Source organism: Ambystoma mexicanum, chromosome 5q (assembly GCF_040938575.1).
Source record: "Ambystoma mexicanum isolate Mex_15411 chromosome 5q, UKY_AmexF1_1, whole genome shotgun sequence".
Lineage (NCBI taxonomy): Eukaryota > Metazoa > Chordata > Amphibia > Caudata > Ambystomatidae > Ambystoma > Ambystoma mexicanum.
The window spans coordinates 897,316,839-897,341,132 of NC_090933.1; positions in this window are offsets into that span (position 1 = coordinate 897,316,839).

Genomic DNA, 24,294 nt, shown 5'->3' on the forward strand with positions numbered 1-24,294 from the left:
ATCCACATGCTTTTATGGATTAAAGATGCTCCTAAATTTGGTCAAGACAGTGATGCCACTGTTTTACAGTTTATTGAAAAATATGTCTCTTGTGAAATTCCATCAGAAGCCACAAATAGTGATCATAATGCACAAATTTTACAATTTCAAAGACACAAATGTGGAAAATATTGTCGTCGCAAATACAAAAACAAAGGCAAATACTACACCAAATGCCAATTTGGTTTCCCTAGACCAGTTACAAATACAGGTCAAGTAAACAACCTCATGTCTTCAGTTAGACATAGTGTTAAAGGTAAGTCACCTAAAAATACATATTACATAAAAAGAAAAGAAGAAGAAAAATATATCAATGATTATAATGCAATCATTGCCCACTTATGGAATGCAAACATAGATGTACAGTACATTGCAGACAATTCTACTGCAGTTGCACGATATGTCACAGCATACTTAACTAAAGCAGAAAAGACAGAGCTCCAAGACCTCTGGAATGACCTGTCATCAGATAAAACAGTATCTCAGAAATTATACAGCTTGATTCATAAAAATGCTCACCCATAGAGAATGTGGATCTTATGAAGCAGCTGATCGTTTAACTGGTACTTCATTGTATGGTAAATCTGAAATTATAGTATGGCTAAGTCTTGGTCCAGCTATATCTAGAAAAAGAGTTCTAAAATCATATGAAGATATAGAAACAATAGCCAAACATGATCCCAACAGCCAAGACATTTTAAAAAACAATTTATTGGACACATACTACCCAAACAGAAGTAATACTTTGGAAAACATGTGTCTATACCAAATAGCCCAAAACTACACATACAAAAATAATATGAAACCTGATGAAAAAAAAGGTAAATATAGAGTGACAGACTGTGAAGGCAGCTTAGTTAAACTCACTAAACCAAATTTAATTAATCATATCAAATTGTCATTGAAGACTCCTCAACATAAAGAAGTATATTACATGTCCCTGCTACAACTCTTGAAACCATGGAGAAAAGAAGAACAATTACTAGATAACTATGACTCATATGAGGATGCTTTCAAAGCAAATGAAAGCACTATAACTGATGTAAACTTTACACAGTACAAAACAATGTTGCACAATGAACAGCAACATGAAGAAGAACTCCAAGCCCAACTAGATAAGGATACTCCTGACAGTAGTCAACCTTCTGTAACAGGAAGCCAAGAACCACTGGGAGAACCACTAATAACAAATGAGGCAGAATTAGCTATGATAGAAGTAGAAAACACCATGTGTCAGTATGAAGATAAGGAAGACTTAACTATACTACAATCAAAACTAAACAATGAGCAAAGTAGCATTTTTCAAGAAGTAACAAAACAAATTGCACATGGTGTAAAACATGAAAATAAAGAATGTTCCTGCCATAATTATAAACTTATACTACTGTACGTCAGTGGTGAAGCTGGTTCTGGCAAAACATTCCTAATCAAAATCATTAGTAAATTCCTTCAACAATTGACAAACAACAAACTGTCAGCTGTTGTCACTGCCCCCACAGGTTTAGCTGCCTACAACATAGGTGGTGTTACATTACACAGATTACTACTATTACCAGTAGAACACCAGAACAAATTAGACTATTACAAACTTTCTGCAGAAGCTGCAATGGAATTACGCAGAGTATTGAAACAAATGAAAATGCTACTAATAGATGAAGTGAGCATGGTCTCCAACCTGATGTTAGCTTTGATTCACCTCAGATTACAAGAAGTACTCAAAACAGACTATGAAGAGTTCTTTGCAGGAAAACACATTATTGTTTTTGGAGATCTGCTTCAATTAACACCAGTAAAAGGTGAACCTATTTTTAAAACATTAGGGCACAAACTCTGCCGTAAAACTGTTGGCAGCATTGGAAATGTCAACCTTTGGCAACATTTCCAATACAGAGAATTAACAGAAAACATGCGCCAATCTGCAGATCTAACTTATGCCAACATTTTTAAAAGTTTGAGAGTTGGTATACTTTCTAAAGAAGCAGAAGCAACATTGAAAACCTGGCACATTAATGCACTTTATGGCGATAATGCATGTGCTACAGATGTTATGGAACAATTAGCCCACAAAAATGTCAATTGTATGGCCTTAATGCCAACTCTTGCAAGCTGTCTCAAATTCAATGAAATAATGTTAAGTAAAGAAATGCAACCAATAATGGAAATTAGCGCCACAGACAAACTAGATGTACATGGTATGACACTACCCATGTGTGACCAAGCCAGAACAAGACTAAATCATTTAGAAAAATCAATCTCAAACACAGCAGGCTTAGAAAAGATGTTAAGATTATCCTTAAATTGCAGAGTAATGCTTAAACGTAACCTTGACGTGGACCAAGGACTAGTTAATGGAGCACTGGGTACAGTTGTTGGCTTTCAAACATACCCACGTGACAACAAAATTCAGTTTGTCAATATACTCTTTGACAAACTTTCAGAAGTAAAACGGATAGGACACTCAACAGCTAGATTCCTTCTCTTCAAAGATATGTATGTACGCAGAGAACAATTTTCTCTAACTCTTGCATACGCAGTCACGATTCATAAATCACAAGGTCTTACCCTAGACAAAGCAATGATAGATATTGGTAACACAGTCTTTAAAGAAGGCATGAGCTACATAGCACTATCACGCTTACGTACACTTGACGGTCTATTTCTAATCAACTTTGATGCAAGTAAAGTAAACACTGATATTCCTTGCATTTTAGAATATAATAGACTTCGCTCACTATACACTCCCCATCTAAACACATATTCTGTTCCACAAAAACTAAAACGTTGTAACAGAAATTCAACAGGACGTCACTGCAAATCCTCCAAAGAGAGTAAAAGAAACTAATACTTCATCAAGTACCACAAACAAAAAAGAATCAATTAGAGAAAGTAAACCAGGTACTTCTTTAAAGAAGGAAGACAAACTCCAAAAAAAGCAGTTAGATACAGAACTACCTGGACCATTTAGATTCTCAAATATAGTTGGTGTAAGTTGCTATGCAAATGTAGCAATTAATATTCTATTTCAATTACCACCAATTGTTGACAGCATTTACTTACTTTAGAGACTCATTGTGTATGCAAATGTTAGTACTTCATAGAAACGCAAAAAACAATCCTGACAACACATATAGTGTTTATGGAATAAGACAAGAATTGGACTACTGTGCTGGAATGGTGAAATTCACTATAAACTCACAGGAAGATCCACAAGAATTTTTAATGTACTTACTACAAGTACTGGAAAACAAAAACATACCTATAAAGGAAATCTTCCAGATTTCATACATGTGGAAACATACATGCACTCTGTGCAACAATGTGACACAAGAAGAAATTCCCAATGAACGCTTCATATATATATCAATGCCAAATTGTGAATCCATTCCATTGCAGCAACGTGTACAAAATGCAAACCATGGTAGATTATGCTCTACCTGCAATTCAGATAATCTCTCCACGTTAGTAATACAAACACATAGTAAATACGTAATACTAATGCTTCTACGTTACAGTGCAGATGGTACCAAAAACAACTGCAAGCTGACTGGATTCACACATAGTCAAATATCACTTGGTAAGAAAACCTTCACAACAATAGGTATAATCTACCACGCAGGAGCCACAACCAATTCAGGGCACTACATGGCATATATAAAAAAGAAATGTGGATGGTTTGAATGTAATGATAGTACCATTACCCTAAAGCAGAGATTACCAGCAAATCTTACAAACGCTTATTTGATGTTCTTAAAACCAAAATTTGATAAATAAACTGTATTTAAACCTTTAAGTAAATTTGTGTTAAAAAAATATAAACTGTTAGAATGCTCCAAAAGCTATCTAACTGCTCAAAGATTCTACAACAACTAATCAGATAAATGAATACCACTAAATTAGACCAAAAAATACACAGTTAGAATACGCCAATTGGTATCTAACTGTCCCAAAATTATAAATTTGTGTTAAAATAATATAAACTGTTAGAATACTCCAAAAGCTATCTAACAGCTCAAAGATTCTACAACAACTAATCAAATAAATGAATACCACTAAATTAGGCCTAAAAATACACAGTAAGAATACGCCAATTGGTGTCTAACTGTCCCAAAATTTAACAATATCCAAATAGATAAATCAAAACCACTAAAATATATTAAAAAAATAGACAGTTAGAATGCGCCAATTGGTATCTAACTGCTCCAAAATTTTATAATATCAAAACAAATGAAGAATCTGTTACTGCTCCAAAAAAAATACAACAAAGCAAAGTATAAAGCATTAGCCAGAAACAACAAGTGAACATTGAAAACAAACAAACAAATAAACTGTAGCATAACAGAAAAAGGTTTTTATTTTGATCCAACATGGATTTTTTTTCTCCCACAGACCCAATGATTTTAGCAACAAATACAGAAACTGAGCAAATTGCACAGTACTCTGATTTGTACTCTACTAAATATGAGGGTCGAAAAAAAATAAAAGTATATTGCTTCTACAATGTAATAAGTCATTACAAAATACTAATACTAACATGCTATTTTCTTTTATCACAGAAATGAAGAAGAAAAACATGGACTCCCATTACTACACCAAACAGTAAGTATACAATAATAAGGACAACCATAGCAGCATATCACATCCATAGTATCTAATACCTTTGTTCCTTATACATTTGTTTTTCACCCAAAGTTATAAGCAAATATGAATGTGATATGCTGCGGTGGTTGTTGCCAGGGCATAGAGTCTTGGGTGCATGGCCAAATGGCCATGCACCCAAGACTCTATTTTATTTTCAAATTTCTTTATTGGGATTTATGTATTAAAACAGTTAAATCATTGAGTCAAGCAATCACAACGGTAATAATCAGGAGTAATCAAAATAGGCCACTTGTGCATTGATGATTAAACGGAAAAACAAAACGATAACAACATTAACAAGTCTCCATATGGTCAATGATGTAAGCAACATGGGGGGGTCGAGCAGCAAGTGAGCACAGGTTAGGAGCTGTGCCAGTATTATTTACCAGATATCTTGTGTCAACAGGGGCTAGTTGCTCAAGGGGGTTTATCATCGTTAGAGGGGTTAAGTAAGGCCCAGGTAAGAGTTTTCCAGGCAGCAAGTCCCAAGCTCGTGTCTTCAGGGGATGTGGTGAGGCCGTTCTCCCAAGCTGAGGTTTCTGCCTCTATCCAGCGCTCCAGTTCGTTGTGCCATACCTGGTATTGTGGGCCTCCAGGTCGCTTCCAGGCCATAGCAATGGTCCTTTTGACCAGAATGCATACCAGGTCCATAAGCTTGACTGAGTGTTTGAACTTGGCCAGTCTGGGATACGTTCCAAGAAGGCACTATTTCGGGGTCCATTCATATCTGGTCATGCCTGCCTCCCTACATAGGAGTTCCACTCCCGCCCAAAGTCGACGGACCTTGACACATCCCCAGAACATGTGTAAAAGATTTGCTCCGTCTCTGCCACACCATGGGCAGTTATGTTGGGGTAGATGATATATTTTGGCTATTCTAAGCGGTGTCAAGTATGTTCTGTATAGCATGTTGAGTTGTATCAATTTGAATCTGGAATTTCTGGATACCGCATTAGGGAACGCTAGTGCTCTGCCCCATTCGGCTTCGGACATTTCGTGACCCAGGTCTCTCTCCCATTTGGTTTTGAGATCTTGACTACGGGGGTTGGGCCTGTCAATTAGGTGACTATATATACGGGAGACAGGCCTCCATCCATCCCCCAGGCCATATAGGTGTGTTATGAAGGGGTCAGTTTCAGGCTCCTCAGGCCACGTGTCCCATTTAGTCTTAGCCAATTTACGTATCTTTATGTACCAGAGGAATTGACCAGCCGGGACGCCATCGTCAGATTGCAAGGAGGAGAAATCCCGGAAGGTGCCCTCATTGTATAGATCCCCCCAAGTGTATACTCCCATCCTTTCCCAGTGTCGAATGGAGGCAAGGTCCACCGAGTTCTGGCATAGGTCGGCTAAGAGCGGTATGTCCGGGTTATATCGGTGTTTCAAGTGAAGAAGACTTTTAACCCTTTGCCATACCTGACGGCCCAGGGTAGCTAAGAAAGGAATCCCATCTACAAGACGTTGAGGGGCCCAAATGAGTTCGTTTAATCGGAATGGAGCAATCGGGTGTTGTAAAAGCAGTGTTTCGGGGGTAACATCGTCATCTAGCCATTTGGCCACGAAGCTTAGTTGGGCAGCCAGGTAATAACGTTCCAGATCAGGGAGCCGAATGCCTCCTTGCTCGTGAGGGAGGGTCAGCGTGGATAATGCAAATTTGTGCCTACTAGTGCCCCACAGGAAGTCTTTAAGTATCTTTCCTAGAAGACGGAAGAAGGGAGTTCTGATGTAGTAAAAAATGTTTTGGAACCCGTAGAGGAATCTGGGGAGAACAATCATCTTAATGATGGCTGCCCTGCCCATCATGGATAGGGGGAGGCGAGCCCAGAACCCAATTGACTTGCGCAAGGGAGGTAGCGCCGCTACCGTGTTGTTGGCGTGCATGAGTTCAGGCGTGTGATAAATATTGATGCCCAGATAGCGGAAAGTGGTGGGACACCAACCTATACCCAGGGAGGGGAGTTCAGCAACATGTGTATTCCGGAGGGTGCCCAACGGAAACAGGCAAGACTTGTGTTTGCTGAAGTGTATTCCTGATACCTTGGCAAAGTTGCCGAGGACCTCCAACATGGTTGGGACATTCAGCTGCGGGTCCCTCACATAAAGGAGAACATCATCCGCATATAGGGAAATTATGTGGTCCACCCCGTCAATCCTTATACCAGCATCAAAGAATTGTTTCCTAAAGTAAATAGCAATGGGTTCAAGCCCGATTATATATAGCATGGGGGAGAGCGGACAGCCCTGCCTTGTGCCCCTTTGTATATCCCATGCCGTGGAGATGAGCCGACCAGTTTTCACCCGTGCTCGCGGTTTGGTGTAGAGAACTGTGATCCATCGAATGAATCGCTCACCGAAACCAAACTCCCTAAGTACCGCAATCAACCACTCCCAAAAAATTGAATCGAACGCTTTGATGGCGTCCAAAGAGAGCAAAGCGTGGGATTTCCCTGTGTGAGTGGGATGTGATAATACGTGTTGTAATCTGCGCAGGTTGGCAGTGGTGTTTTGGCCCGGCACAAAGCCACTCTGGTCGGGGTGTACCACCTCTCCTATCACCCTGGACAGCCGCTTAGCCAGAATGGTTGTGAGGATTTTAACATCATAATTGAGCATGGCGAGAGGGCGATAGGAATCACAGTCATCTGCAGGCTTACCAGGCTTGAGGAGCGGAACCACCAAAGTCTCGCGCATGCTCCCAGGCAGGATGCCCGACTCATAAGCTTCTAAGAACACCTCGTGTAGCAGCGGGGACAGTTCTGGCTCGTAGGTTTTGTAAAATTCGGCGGATAGCCCGTCGCTACCCGGAGCTTTGCAGGTAGCCAGAGACTTGATGGCGTCTTTTATGTCATCTATGTTGATATCAGCATCCAGAGCCTCCTTATGTGGCAGCGGGAGTAGGGGCAGACCAATTTCATCCAGGGTGTTTGCGATTTCCTCGGGGGGCACCATATCAGTGTGGGAGTATAGTCGGGTGTAGAACTGCCCGAAGGTGTCGTTAATTCCCTGTTGGGAACGTTGTGGCTTGCCATCGGCATCTCTTAGGGCTGTGGTCGAGTACTTAGGGTGTTCTTTCTTACACAGCCAGGCGAGTAGCCTACCCGGCTTGTCGGCATGGGCATGCGCTTTGTTGGTTCTGGTGATGTAATCAAATTTGGCCAGCCTGTCCCAAGCTTCCTTACAGGCGGCCCTAGCACTGGCCAGCTTGTCCTCCTGTGGATGGGAGTCCAGGGTGTTGGATTCTAGCTGTTCAATTTCAGTTTCTAATAATTCAAGTTCGGTTCTGAGGTGTTTCCTCATGCCTCCAGCCTTTGCTATGATCTCTCCCCTTACAACCACTTTGAGGGCATCCCAGACCGTGCTTAGGTGGTCAACACTGTCTTTATTCTCACTGATGTAGTTCTCTAGAGATTCTCTGAGGCTTTCCTTGAACTCCGGATCTTTAAGTGCCTCGGTGGGCATCCTCCATGTAGGTATGGGAGATCTGGGTCCAGTGATATTCCATTCAATTACCAGGGGAGAGTGGTCGGAGATGGTGCGACCCAGGTAGTTAGAGGAGTCAATCTGGGGGAATCTCTCTCTGCCGGTGAAGAGATAGTCGATTCTGGTGTGAAGGTTATGTGGCGAGGAGTAGAAGGAATAGCCCCGATCCCCGGGGTGTTGTTCCCGCCAGATGTCAACCAGGTCTAGTTGGTGTAGCGTGGCGTTCATGGCGGTGGTAGCGGATGAGGGGCCCGCCAAGGGGGGGGCCGACCTGTCAAGCACAGGGTCGCTGACGCAATTAAAGTCGCCTCCCCAGATAAGGAATGCATCTCTATAGGGCGCAATCTTTGTGCATAGCATAGTGAGGTGCGCGGGGATGTTGTTGTTGGGGAGGTATGAATTTACAATGCATATCTCTGTTTGTTCAATGTGGCCCAAGAGTATAACATACCTTCCATCAGGGTCCAGTTCAGCCTTGGTGAGCTGGAAGGGGATGTGGGGACTGATCCAGGTGAACACCCCTCTGGCGAATTTGGAGTATGTGGACCCGTACCCCTGTCCGCCCCAGTATGATTCAAGTGCCGCCATGGATTCCTTGGTTAAGTGGGTTTCTTGTAATAGGGCCACCTCTATCTTTTTTCTGTGTAGGTAGGATTTTATTCTGTTCCGGCGTAAGTAGGTACCCAAACCCCTCACATTCCAGGTGGCGATTTTAAGGTGTGTGGACATGATGGTGGCAAAGGGGCTGGGGCACTGAGCCCGTGGCGGTCTCAACCCTCCTCAAACCAGCTCCATGCGCTGTGCAGCTGCCCCCTGGGTCTGTGCTCTGCAATCTTCCTGCTGACCTTGATTGTTGCGTTGGTGTGCCAATCGGAGACTTATGAACAAATGTAACTCCCACTCGAACAGGTGGATTGAACAAGAAAGTTAACTGTGTGTTGCCCCCAGCAGCTGTTCTGGGAGGACAACGCTCGGGGGCTACCGCTACCCATCGGCCTGTCCAGGTCATGTGGTGCGTTTGTGGTGTAGGCCTTGGGCCAGCCATGCTTGGGGTGGGTTGTGGCGATGCCCGTGGGTTGGTCCGTAGAGCTCCCGTCTTTGAAGGAGCCAGTCAATTGTCGCTGTAAAAAAGGGCTATTTGGAGTTAGCCGTTGGGTGTCGGGATGCAATCCTCTCCCTCTGCCAAATTGTTGTGTTCCATCCACATGGTGGCCGCGGCCGGGGTCTCCATGTAGACGGCTTTGCCTTTGTATAGTATCTTGAGGCGCGAGGGGTACAGGAGCATGTATTTGAGGCCGAGCTTCCGCAGTTGGGCTTTGACGGGAATGAATGAGTTCCTGGCTCGCTGCACTTGCGAGGTATAGTCGGGATAGATTACGATCTTGGATCCTTCTCGTCTGATCACACCTCCTTCCCTCGAGAATTTGAGGATCGTTTCCCTGTCACGGAAGTTTAAGATCTTGGCGATCATTGGGCGAGGGTGCGATCCCGGAGGGGGTCGCTTTTGTAGGGCGCGGTGGGCTCTCTCGACAGAGAAGCCCTGTGTGAGCTTACCAGCCCCGACTTCCTGCATAAGTAAGGACTCGATAAATTCTGTGGGGTCTGTGCCTTCCATCCCCTCCGGAACGCCAAGGACTCTGATGTTATTTCGGCGTGCCCTTCCCTCTGCCTCCTCCGATCTCGCTTCGAGATGAGCCACTTGTCTCTCAAGTGTGATGACTTTTTGCTTTAAGTCCTTGGCAGTATCTGTGGTGTCCTGTAAGTTTATTTCCACCTTGCCCATTCTTTCCGCTAAGTTGCGGGCGTCTTGACGGATGAGCTGCATGTCCACCTTGAGTTCATCTATCCTGGTCTCCATGCACGTTTGGAGCGCTGCGATAGCCTGTAGCACCTGGGCGTTGCTGGGGTCGGCAGCGGTTGTCGGGGGTTCAGTCTGTGTGGGGATCTCAAATTGGCTGGGCAGTTTGGGTTTAGCCCCTGAGAACGAGTCCATGATTGTTGCACCCCTGTTCTTGCTGCGAGAAGTAGACATTTTTGACCCTCCTGGTGTTGTGGCGGCAGGAATGGGCCCCCAAACAGCGCCCAGGCAGTGTAAGGCAAAGTGAGCCACACAGAACGGCGTGTTTCAGTGAAGTTCAGCGGTATTCTTTGGCGGCACAAGGGGTGTAGGTAATTGTGTGGCTCGGTTCAGAATATTCCCCCAGTAGTTGGGGTCCGCAGGCTTACCAGTGGATCCTTGTATGAGCTGTTCGCGCCTCGGCCGCCCGGTTAACCGTTCAGGGCGAGAGGAGGAGGGCCCGCGTAGTACGCCGCGGCGACAGGGGATGCACCCAAGACTCTATGCCCTGGCAACAACCACCGCAGCATATCACATCCATAGAGTCAAACATTTCAACTATGATCTATGGGAAACTTTTAATGTCCGCAAACAATGTGAGTGTTCTTAGAACACTTTGAACTTGCCAGCGAACAATACGGACACCGTTTTCAGGACACCCCCTACGAACATTTCAGAACAACGCGATAGTTCTTAGAACACTTTCAACTTAACAACGAACAATACGGACAGCGTCCTAAGGACACCCCCTACGAACATTCCAGGACAACGGGAGTGTTCTCAAAAACGTCTTCAGAACACCCCCATTTTGTTTATTTGCGAACATTTCAGGACACCACGGGTGTTCTTAGAACACATTCAACTTGACAGAGAACAATACGGACAGCGTCCTCAGGAAACCCCCTACGAACATTCCAGGACACCGGGAGTGTTCTTAGAAGCGTCTTCAGAACACCACCATCTTGTTTATTTGCGAACATTTCAGGACACCGCAAGTGTTCTTAGGACACATTCAACTTGACAGAGAACAATACGGACAGCGTCCTCAGGACACCCCCTACGAACACTCCCCGGACACCGCGAGTGTTCTTAGAAGCGTCTTCAGAACACCCCCATTTTGTTTATTTGCGAACATTTCAGGACACCGCGAGTGTTCTTAGGACACATTCAACTTGACAGAGAACAATACGGACAGCGTCCTCAGGACACCCCCTACGAACACTCCCCAGACACCGCGAGTGTTCTTAGAAGCGTCTTCAGAACACCCCCATTTTGTTTATTTGCGAACATTTCAGGACACCGCGGGTGTTCTTAGAACACATTCAACTTGACAGAGAACAATACGGACAGCGTCCTCAGGACACCCCCTACGAACATTTCAGGACACCGGGAGTGTTCTCAAAAACGTCTTCAGAACACCCCCATTTTGTTTATTTGCGAACATTTCAGGACACCACGGGTGTTCTTAGAACACATTCCACTTGACAGAGAACAATACGAACAGCGTCCTCAGGACACCCCCTACGAACACTCCCCGGACACCGCGAGTGTTCTTAGAACAGTTTCACTTTGCTTGCGAACAAAACGGACACATATTGAGTCCTTAGAACACCCCCCAGTCAGTTTATTTAGAACATTTCAGAACACCCGTGATGTCCGCAAACAAATCGAACACAAAAAGAACGTCTAACACATAAAAAACACAACTTTCATCCTATCTCATACACTCCCACCCTCCCCAAACACTCCTACACACCAACACACTCTACTAAATACACATTTTGAACAAAGTTTCACCGCGCTGTCCGCGGACGTCCGCGAATCCAAGATGGCGGGCGCTACCGAAATATCTGACGCGCTTCACTCTCCACGCCATCCAATCAGCGAACACGTTGCATGTCCGCGAACATCACGCAAGACGATTGGCCAATCAGGACACTGTCCGCGGAGCGAACAGGGAAGTGTGAACGCGAACCGAACACAGATATCACTAATTTTTTTTTACCTACTTTTTGGTCATTTTAAAAAAAACTACTGGACGGATTTTCACCAAATTTGCAAAAGCACGCTTTCGGGACCAAGCCGCTGCTCCTGGTCCAAATTTGGTGGAAATCCGTCCAGCGGTTTGGGCTGTAGGCGCGAGCAAAATTTTTTTCCCATTCAGTCTATGGGAAAAAAAAAAGTTTTGGGACCCCCCCTATAACTTTGCCCCACTTGGACGAATCCTCACCAAACTTTGCAAATAGATTCAGAGTGACCCAAATACTTTGCAAGGTTTGGTGAGGATCCGTCCAGGGAGAGCAAAGTTATAAGCCACCCAAAAAGTGCTCTTCCTATGGAAACAGCAACTTAACCATAACTACATGGCCACTACCGTGGTATATATATATATACCGTGGCCGCCCCACATACATCATCTTCAGCCGCCCCACCATTCTAAAACCTTGCACAACACATCCGACTCTTTCTGAGGGCACATCCGGGTCTTCATGGGAAACACACATTCACATAAAATACCAAGGTGGGCTTTCAGATAAACACACTCATCAACTTCCGGGTTAGGGCACCCCACTTATGGGAACTTCTGCTGGAAAACCAATGGGGCACCCTAGAGGCTCCAGGCTTTTGGGGGACCGGACAAACACCCCCTATAACGAAACACCCGGTGGGACAACCACAACAGGGACCAAGTTCCTGTTATACACATCTACATCCTTCCGGGTTGGAAGTTTGGCCAGGCGGAACTTCCTGGTCAACACCTATGATGTCACATCCCACCCCAGAACCCCTAGGGACCGGATATGATACCATAGGGGGGCGTGGAAACCTGTCAACACTTTACTGCTGATGAAAGGTATCATTTAACCCTACTGACAATATTCTGTGTGATGTCTGCAAGGTGAAAAATGCAACCTGAAAGACTGAATCTGGTCAGCTCGGGGAGACATGTAAAAGTTGAACAACAGTGGTAACACAGCTGAACCTTGAGGATCTCTGCAAGACATTTGCTGGGATTCACATGAACCCAGAGCAACAGCCTGGCAATGGCACGCCAACAAGAACTCAATCAAGTCCCAAATTGTACCTTGATAGCCCTTCTGATGAAGCCTTTACAGAAGTAGGCAATTCTCAACCATGCAGAAGGCTGCATGCAGGTCTAATCAGACTACAGCTATGGCCCATCCACTGTGCAGGTCATTCAGGATACTGACAAGTATGCACTCTGTGCCAATACCACCGTGGAACCAGGTTTGCTGCTTAGGCAATATACCCTTGTCCTCTGAAAGTGCTTGTATCTGGGAGGCAGCTTAAAGAAAAGCAGGAAAGATGTAATAGATAGCAAATTTCACAGATGAATGAAGAACTAATGACTTTGTGTTTGCTTGCTATAATATTAACATGTGAGGAACCAGATGCTTTCATAGATAGAATACATTTTTCCCATTCAATATATGTTAACTGATATGTGGGATTTTAAAGCCACAATGCCAGATCTTAGATAAATTATTACCAACTTTTGCGCACGAGGTGCAGATGGGCTGTGTAATGAGTGATTAAGTAGATCCCCTATGTAATCGGCGGAGCTCTTAAATATGGTATTGTGGTCTATCAGTAATTGGGCCTGTGTAGCAAAAAGCTTGATGTAAGGTATATTGATACCAATACACACAAAACTGAGTAGGGGGCATCCCAGAATCGACTGGTTTATTGCCCTTCGTTATGATCAAGCTAAGATTTTCTCCCTGTTTCTGTTGAAAGATCTTACGGAACAGGTGGCTCAAAATGACATTGTCACCCTTTGTTCAAACTGGATTTCATATTGTGGCAAAAAAGAAAATGGAGAAGCATAATCGGCCACTATATGCAGCTTACCTACTTCACGTGGCAACTTTTGATTGTGTCAGCCGGAGAGTTAAGCTAGTTCTTTGAGGTATTCATGGAGGGGTTTGAGGATGATTAATGCATTATGTGAGAATGATTGTTAGGATAAGCTTGAACCTACAGGGGTGAGCAACCAAGAAGATCAGAACAAAATAGGGCCTCGAACCAGGCTGTGTTTTGACCCCCATGTTGTTTAGTCTGTACATTTCTAATATTAATTTCCTGCTCTTGAGTAGGTTAGGGCTGCCTCCACCACTTGGAGGTAGATTGACTCAATGGCTAGGATAAACTTACAATATATTCATTCTTGATACAACACTGGTAAACTTACAATGTTCTATTAATCTCATATTAAGGAGTTCTCCATTGCTCATGAGTTAGAACCCTGAAATGACAACATTAATTGGAACAATCACAGAAATAGAGGAAATCAAGAGGCTACTAGCCATAAGGGCCCTTCATAGGTTTGAAAAACTGTGTGGGGGATTTGTAGTAGTGCCAATGTTTAAGGCAAACAAAGTCAAATTATTCCACTCACGATTTTTGGGGCTGAGGTCTGGGCATGTAAGGATTTGAATTGGCTCAAAGGACTTGGAGTAAAAATCTGGGAAAGGGTGCTGGGGTTGCCACAGTGAGGACATGGAAATGTGATGGTTAGACCTAGGCGTGACAAACTTGGCAACACAGGGGAAGGTACAGTCATTACTGTACATTTTAAATGGTTACACAGCTGAGCAAATTACTATTGTTGACAGAAGAGACACACTTCAGGAGGAGTTGTCATAATTTAATAATAGATCACCATGTAGAAAAGGAGTTCAGTACATTGACAAATGAACAATGTTAATTAAAGAAGGGCATGGGAGCCCCTCTCCACAGCGTAAGCAAGGTGCTAGAAGACCTCCAATGACACTTGATATATGTTAGGACTAGAGTTTGGGAAAGGTTGCTATAAGGGGTTTACAGAGACAAGCTACGAGCAGCTTTTTCCAAGTGAGGATGTTAAGTGTATGTACATGAAGTTCCTTTATAATTTACTAGCAACATATGACATTGCTTGAGCTATAGGAAAAAAGCAATGAAAGGAGCAGATCTACCACACATGCCATGTAAGTACAAACGAGACGTTGGGGCATTTGTTAAAATTGATTGTCAATTAGAAGAAAGAATTGGGCACAAGGAACGTTTTGTCAATAAACCCAATCATTTAAAAATGGAGGGAATGTGGGTCATATTGCTTAAAGGAGATCACTTCGTATTATTGTGTCAGTTACACGGTTGTAGGGAGACATATCAGATAGATCAACAAGCCACAAACGAGAATAAACTATAACTAGCCTAGCAATTGGATCACATTTTGATTTAGCCTACTACAGGAATGGTCGCAAGTGGGCAAGCTCCATGGCATGATTGCAGGAGTATCCACATCATTTGGCAGCCATATTTAAATGACAAAAATGACAACTGTAAATGTTGCTCATTGCTTTATTTGTACTGAAGTTTAATTGTGCCTGCTTTATTTTAGAGTTGTGTAAAAAGTTTGATTATAAACCAAAAAGTACAATAATATGTTTGCATAGAAGTTGTCGTTTTAGCTGTTAAAACATAAGGGGCCTCATTACGACCCTGGCGGAGGTCCATGGTGCAATTTGCACCATGGACCATGGCGCAGAGCTGCCAACTCCGCCATGGGGGTTGGCGGACTTACCACCCCATTCCGACCTTGGCGGGGCGGTAAGTCCCCAATCCCCATTTACCCTTCCCCATTCCCATTTTTGCCCCATAGGGCATAATGGGAGTGGGGAAGGCGTTAATTACGCCACCGTAAATTACGGTGGCGTAATTAACAACAGGTCCCGTAGCGCCATGGATTTTTCCGCCCGGAAAAACCAGGCGTGAAAACCGCCATGGCGCTACGGGAACTCGTAGTAAGGCGGAAGGGTACGCCATGCATTACGCTGGCGTAATACCCCTTCCGCCAGGGTCGTAATGAGGCCCAAGGTGTCGAATCAGGCTGCAACATCCTTCGTGTGTGCATGTCAGGAAGAAGAGTCAATCTTCTGAAAAAATAGAAAGCAAGGCAATTGAAAAGCTCTTCGCGTTGGAAGTGATCTCAGAACTATCGATGAATTCCAACGCACATTTAACAGAGCATGTGAGTTTTCTAATGTCTCGATGTACAATACTTTTTGCTAAACTACTTCGGTTAGACACATCCTGAAAAGTATAAGCATGTTTTATGTTACAATTTCCCTTATGATATTAAGAAAATGTCATCATATGGAATCAAATCAAACTTGCCGACCATCATCAGCAACTGTAGACCCTCAGACCTCTTTCAAATTGTGTACCTGTTCTACGCTGGCTTTAGCATAACTCGGCACAGTCCCTGCGCATGGGATCGAGGTCCCCCGCCAGGATCATGCTGTGAGAAAATAAGGCGCAGTACAAGGTAACTTGGGGGCTGATGTGAGGAGCTTTCAAACAGAGCCTTCATTTTGGCCATTGCTGGTTTCATATTAATATGACTTGCTGGCCGTTTTTATTTATCCTATTTATTATACTATCCCTTGTTCTGCACTTCCCCCTCTCCATTCCCCCTTGCACTTTTCCTTTCCCCCTTCCCATGCACTTGCGCGATGTGAATGACACCTGGCCTAGTAGGATCGTTGTCTGTCTTCCCTTTGTTCCCCCTCCCTTGCCTCGTCGCGCCTTGAAACACTTGTGTATAGGCGCGTTATAAATGCCATATCATATCATATCATATATCAGATATATTTTGTGAGATGTTTAGAGAAAGCCAGAAGTCTTATGCCTCTTCATGAGTTAGATTACGAGGAGGACAGGGCAGAGCCCAGTGACATTATGCATGGAAATGAATTGTCTCTATAACGCAGTTTGTCATTGACCAGACGCTGTACCCTGTGGCTGAAAGATTAGATTCAGTTCAGGACTATTCCACACTATTTCTGCATTTCAGAGGATAAAGAGTATGTTGGCGTTTGGTGTGGGACGGGGGTACATTTAGAAAACCCAAAGTATTCCAGCATCTTCGATGGTTTATACATCATCATGGTCTGCTGCCCGGCCATTTGGTAGCAAAAACGGGAAGAAAGCTGGATTGGAACGCGATGATCAGAGTGAGGTTTTGCAGATGGGTGGGGGCCAGTTTCATGCTCACCAGACCCATCCGTGTTGGCTTGCTGGAGGATGCATGCAATTGTCATGACTCTATTGGGTTGAAGGTTGCTCTTTTTGCAAGTTGGGCAATGTCTGCGAGAATAGTTGTGAGAATGGGGCAATCAGTCTGACTTTAGGGTGAGGTAGACTACTGCACAGATGTATAGACTGGGCACGGGTGCCACTCCTTTCATATGGGATGTGGGACAAGAGTTGGGAAAGCATGGGGTGGATTGCATATAACTGATCACTTTTCTGGATTTTTATCGGAGATAGGGTAATGTTGATGGGGAAATGGATATAGGTGTGTTGTGGCTGAGGAATGGAGGTAGGTAGGAGATACTTTAGTAGGGAAGGGATTGTGTTTTAGATATGTCTGGTATCTTTAGTGAATGCATGCAGTGACGTAAATGAGAAGCTCTGCATTTTTCTGCTGAGGTTCTTGGGTCTCCATAAAGGGCGTGAGGATTAGACAAGTCTTGCATTGTGCATGGAGGTGTTTGCAGGGGTCAGTGGAACTTGGGTCTGTTGTGTTGAAGGGTTGACTTTTGCAGCAACAATCATGCCGGTTCCTCTGTAATGTCTCGGGCAAGGTTTGCTTTGGCAGAGATGAAAGAAGAGTGGGACTACTTTCCTTCCTCATAACGGATGCTGGTCTTGAATAGATGCCAGCTACTTCACATCCATGAAAGCGGTATGCTGTGGTCACATCAACCTGTCTATACATGTGTTTGGGTTTGGGGCTAGTGAGTGGTAGGCGGTGGAAGGGGACGAGAGCATAGAAGAAAAATTACATCAACCAAACAGGGGTCCATGTAAGAACATAGAACCATTTAAGGTGGAGCTTCCTTGGGTTTGGGCATTCATAGGAGCCTTTGTTTATTATCATTGAGGCTAAAAGGGTTTCTTACAAAGAAATGTGCACTGTGGGTCTAGTGAGATGTCCATAGACAGTGGTTCTCCAAGGAGTATGCGAAGGCTAGGTGGCCATATGCATGGTTTCTTCACTACTTTAACCATACAAATGAATTCTGAGATCAGGACTTGAATCAGATGGCGACCCTTCCCTCCTACCATCTCCCTGAAATCAGTATCCCAACCCTCGGCTGTATGCGCTGCACAGTGGCTACCAGTGTTGGCCTGGGCTTCCGTTTCTCATTCGCTGTATGCCTGCGTTCCTTTCTGAAAATCCGTGTGAAAAACTCTGACCAGAGTACGGGTTGGCAGAATGGTGCAGAACCTAATGGCACCCACCTGTGCAATTCCATTCGAATCGATCCAAGAGCAGGTACTATACATTTTTTGATGTCAGCCTCAAAACTTAGTTCTGAAACAGGCTTTTTTATAAGTACAAACTTTCATGAATTGTACCATGACCTTTATCCCTGTGCTTTCATCTAAGCATGTTTTCTTGCGTTTTTAGTAATCCATATTCTTTAGTGAATTAATTCATCAAGAATTCAAAACAAAATTCTATTTTTATGTTGGTCAAAGCAGTATCAATGCATTCCTGGGTCTGTGAATGCTAACCAAACATTTCACAGGCCTTTGCAACCTATGGCTCTCCAGATGCTCTGGACTAAGACTCCCATGATCCCTCATGCTCGGGATGTTGGGCGTTGCAGTCAATAACAGAACCCTATGGGTACAACGTTGTTACATCGACAGTCTTTATTTTTTTAACCGAAATATTTTTCTAAAAAAAAAAAACGATATATGGGGTAGTGGGTAAGAGTATATAATGGGTAGGGAATAATGTTAAATTAATAGGGGAGGGGGATTTTGCCCCCGCCTCAAAATAAAAAAAGGATTTTTTTCTGAAAAAAAAGTGTCTGGTGAAAACCCCATCGAAGAAGACTGTCTTTGTAATAACCAAGATCCTACATGATTACTACAGCCTATGGTTAGTCATACACGGTGTCACTTACTGTTCCTTTAACTATGCACTGCTAGAAGGTGCGTCACGCTGCGCGGTGCTGCGCAATGGCCGCCATCTCACATTGCCCTCCCGCCCTAGTGAGCGGCGGGGAGCTATCGCCCTATTCATGTCCAGGAGGAGGCCCATTAGCGCATATCAGCGCTTACTGCATGCACTGTGACTTGCAACTGATAGCCACTGCCTTCATGTCTTTAAAGGACAGGTTTACCACTGGCGTTTCCAGAAATAGTTCTGTTATACTCGGACAATCGCTATATGGGGCTGTCACTGATAGTGATGTGTTTAATCCTTGCAATGTCTGATTGCCTTGTATGCTATTCTAATGGTTCTAATAAACGGTATCAAAAGTCCAATATCCAAATCCACAAAGGGTCACCTGGTCACACTTTTTAGGAAAATCACAAGCGCCCTTGTTGCGATGGCAGCGCAGCTTTATTTGTATTCCTTGCAGCTCTGGCTGCATTGTTTCCCATACAAGAAGCGCATGATAAAGGCGTGCTTTATCTAATGAATGACATCCTGCCGTGATTACATCATGTGTAATGGGAATCAGGAGGCTTCAAAGCGGCCGTCGGCGCGTGCTCCGTGCCCACGAGTTTTGCATTCGCTAGATAAAGTTCAAATGGCTGCTAATTTTGCTACAGGAAGTGCTTCACGTCCTGCTTTGCTGAGTGCGGCAACTTCATGTCCTTGGAAACCACTGCAAACCTGAAGTGGGGCAAAGAGGCACGCGCTTTTCAGGGCACTGGGTTTACAAGTTAATCTGTTAGAGCGTGCGCATGTCTTTTAAGCATGCAATCAAATTATCCTATGCGTTGGGGAGGAAGGATAGCTCATGGCCAACGCATTTTACAAGCACTGTCTCTGTCTTGCTTTTGGAAGCAAGGCAGCTGAGCAAAACAAAGGTTCGAATCCGATGCAGCAAACCACTCGCAGGATTATAAACGAACAATAAAATTAAAATAAATCTGTTTGAACTATTCAATTTATAAACCTGATATTCTAATTCACTAGTTAGTGTCAAGAGTTGATATGCTACAAGAACGGGATAATTCAGTGCAAAGCGGTAATTTTAATTTAAGTGTTATTTTAATTTAATTTATACCGAGCACTTTATTTTGCGCACTTGTGTATAGGTGCGTTATAATGACATATCACACTGCTGCCATTTCCAGGGTAACGAGGCGCTGTTGTGGCTCTGTAGGGTGGGGTGGGTTGGTTAGAGAGGAAGAGGGGAATAAGACAGGTGTGTGCTCCTCTTGATGCGTGTAGAACCAGGAATAACTGGCGTGTGTGCCTCCTGGGTGTGCTTTGTTTAGTACACTGGAAGTTTGTTTTCGGGTGGGCGGCGTAAAGTGATTGCATTGTTGAGTGTTGGAGGCTATTTGGGTTTGTGAGTTGGTTTGAGGGTGATGTGCGGTTTGGGTGTGTTAGCGGCGGGTTCGGTAGTCACTTGGCTGTGTCTGGTCGGTGTGGTGCGGCAGGGTGGTAGGGAAAAGGAAATTGTTCGTATGTTTTGGGTGATCTCTGATTATTGCTCAGCTATGCTATTATGAAATGTGTTCATCTTTGCATTCATGTGGGCAGATTCTGGGTGTGGTTTGTGCATTGAATGGGGTTGAAGTAGCCTCCGCGTAAGGTAAATAGGTGTGTAGTACTTGTTGATCCGTTTTTATCCGGTGTGTTGAATAACCAGGTTTTTAGCCATTTCTGGAAGGATAGCTGGTCTTCCATCGCCCGGATTTCCTTTGGAATTGAACCCCATAGTTTGGGTATGACAACAAAGAAGGCAGTTCCTCCGAGTTTAGTTTTCTGGTAGTGTCTAGTGTCTTGTTTCTGTTTAGTCGTCAGTGCTAGTTCTTAAGGTTCTTCTGGATAAAGTGTTAAAAATAATGCTAGAAGGATGGGATATATTGATGGGATAATTTATTGTAGAGCAGTAATGCTGTAAATAAGGGATAATTCAGTGTAAAGCCTAGTGCTACAAGGATGGGATTATTTCATTTATGATTAGTTACGTTTGTTAGAAGTCACTGTTGCATCCTCATTTTTGTAGGCTTGCAATATCTGCAGAGGTTTTTCAAAATTTAAGAGGACTACTAGTTACACATTTGGGGCCATAATTTGGGGATTATGTTATCAGGCTGTCTGTCTAATCGACATTCAGTGCCTTTGTGGTTCTGTGAGCACTAGGTGTGCCGTTGCTGCCGCCGCAACTGCATATTCGTAATGGAGTAGATCCTGATTTGCATTCATCAGTACCACCCGAAAAACAGTCTTAGTTTGCTGCCAAAGTGCCCCTACTTTCAGCCCCTAAAAAAGAGAACATCTGTGAGAACCACCTCGCAGCAGGAATGGATTCTGACTGTTGCATGCCAATGAATAAACCAGCTTTCAAAGTTGAGTGATTTACTAATCCATGTTAGTTTCTCCCTGGAGAAACCCTACTCAAACAAATTCAAGGTGGCAGTGCCGCTAAGGTAACAAATATGCTGATAAATACGCATTCACATTATGCCTGGTTACCACAACATTTCAGTTTCCCACAAACCCACTTAGTACATCCTTACCAGTTCACATTATGCCCGTTATCAAATGAACTCTTAGCAGTTTTTAATGGGGAATTTATAGAACACAACTCTGCGAACCTAATTCTAGGCCCCTCAAGAGGCAGAGCATGGAGCTAGAGGGATATTAGCTGGTCCAATGTGAAATGACCTTTTTTTTAAAGGTCTCAAGAGAAAAAGACTGATTCACTTTGACCGATTTTCTTTTATCCTTTTATTTTCACCCCCTGATCCCCCATATTCCCCCCCCTGCCCCACCTTCTCCCGTGGGATTTCAGCCCAAGCCCCTGCCCCCACCATCAGGATTCCACCCACATCCCCTTCCCACCCTTAAATCAAAACACATACACACACACTCACGCGCACACACTTACCCGTTCTCCTCTCCCTCCGCTTTCTGGTCCCGCAGAGCTTGCCGGCCCCTGCGTGCACTCGTGTGCGGCAGGGGCATGACAGTTAGATTTAGAAAGACTGCTCTGTGCGGTCATGGAACGGTCTTTATAAATCGACCTTTCAGTGAAAAGATCTTTATAAAACAATCTTTTCACTGGGAACGGAACAACCAGTGTAGAAGAATAAGTGAGTTCTTATGGCCCATCTGAAAATCATGAGAGTAGCACTTCTATTGATTCCCAGAGGCAAGATGTTCTATAGTCTGTGGGGAAGGCGGCTGGACCAAAAAATCTTACCTTTCCTCTAACTTTGTAACTATAAGGAGGCTAGGTCAGCAATAGACAACTGGAGTGGTGGAAAGGTCTGTTTGGTAAATAACGCTTCATTTTGTACTAAGGTAGGGAGAGGCTAAATCCATGCACGCAAAAACAAACAGGGGGTTCAAAATCCATCTATATAAATCATCAATCAGACTTTGTCATTTATGATAAGTACATTAAACAGGAGGGGTCTAGTCAATAATATACACTTCATTGTCGTTCACTGTCCATTGAATTGGTTGCTCACATTCTCATGCTATGACCAGAGTCAGACTTTAACAATTAATCTTAATAAAAAGAGAACTGTGCATAAAAGGCTGTTTTGAAGCCGGACTCAGGTTATCATTAAAATAGGTAATACAGGGATTGCATGTATGTACATATCTGGGATATTGGCCTGATGCAAGTGCCATCAGTTTTAAGTGCCATCTGTTTTGCTGCTGTGAAGAGTTCCCAAATCTTTCCCCACTACATATTCACTATCAGACATTTCTCCAGTTTCTAGCATTTATCAGTTTAGCTGCCACGAGGAGGTGAGAGATCAACTCAGCCATCACACCAGACATCGGGTAAATTTCCACAGCTGTTTTTCCTAAAACTATCACCAGTGGGTCTGGCAGCATTAGAAATTCATTTTTGAGAGAACCTCTTTCCAGAAGATCGGTTCTAATAAGTTTTGTTTAAATGTCTTATAAAAAGTCATTATTGCAGGACTTATTTCCTCTCCTTTAATGGGACCCTCAATTTTCTGCAACTTGTGTTCTGTTATTTCTCTACATTCATCTCCACCTGCTCTGCTTCAACCACTCCCAATAATAAAAAAAACATTCTCACACGTTGGCATGGACATAGTGGGACCGCTGGAACTGTCAATACTCTGGAATAAATATATTTTAGTCATCTTGGACTATGCAACCAGGTATCCTGAGGCTTTTCCTTTAAAAAACATTGGGAGTCATTACGACCCTGGTGCTAAGGGGTTAACGGCGCCGTAAAAGGTTGCAGCGCCGTTAACCCCTTAGCACCGAATTACGAGGTCCCTTTGCAGAACCCGACCTGAACGGCTGGTCTGGACCAGCTATTAAAGTAGGGACCCGCAAAGGGACTTTCGAGGTAATTACGGTACCACAATTTGCGGTACCGTAATTACTGCCTTCCCCAGTCCCATTGAGCCCTATGGGACAAAAATGGGAATGGGGAAGGGCCAATGTTCAATGGGGAATTACCGCCCCGCCAACCTTGGAATGGGGTGGTAATTCCCCATTGAACATTGGCGGACTCGTTACAACACCGGCAGCAACCATGGTGCTAATAGCGCCACGGGTTACCGTCAGTGTTGTAATGAGGGCCAATAACTCACAGCAAATCGTAAAACATTTGATATCATTTCTCTTGCGCATAGGTTTCCCGAAGGAAATATTGATGGACCTGTGGACGATCTTTATGTCCAGGCCAATGGTAAAAGTGAAGGAAATATTGCATATTAAGACCATGTGCACATCTGTGTATTACCCCCAAACGGATGGGTTAGTAGAACCCTACAATAAAACCATTAAACATGTTCTGAATAACTAGTAGACGTGGGCGGACGAAACTGGGATGTCATGGTCCCCTGGGCCCTGTTTGCCATAAGAAAATCCCCACAGACATTCCTAGGATTTTCTCCTTTCAAGCTCCTATATGGACATAAACCCAGGGACATGTTCAACATAGATTCGGGAGACTTGGGAGGAAAGGGAGAAGGCAATATTACCACCGTCTTAAACAGCCAGAGACTAAAGGAGCACATGACCATAGTGAGAGACTTAGTCCACAAACATCTGGAACAGACCCAGGCAAGCCAAAAAATCCCATCATGATGTGAAAGCGGTGTCCCGATCTTTTTCTATTGGGCAGAAAGTATTGGTGCTTCTGCCCACATCAGCTCAAAAAAATCCTTTTTCGTTGGTATGGACCATATGAGATATTAGAGCAGGCAGGTCCGTAAAACTATAAAGTGGCCAACTGGACAGAAAATGT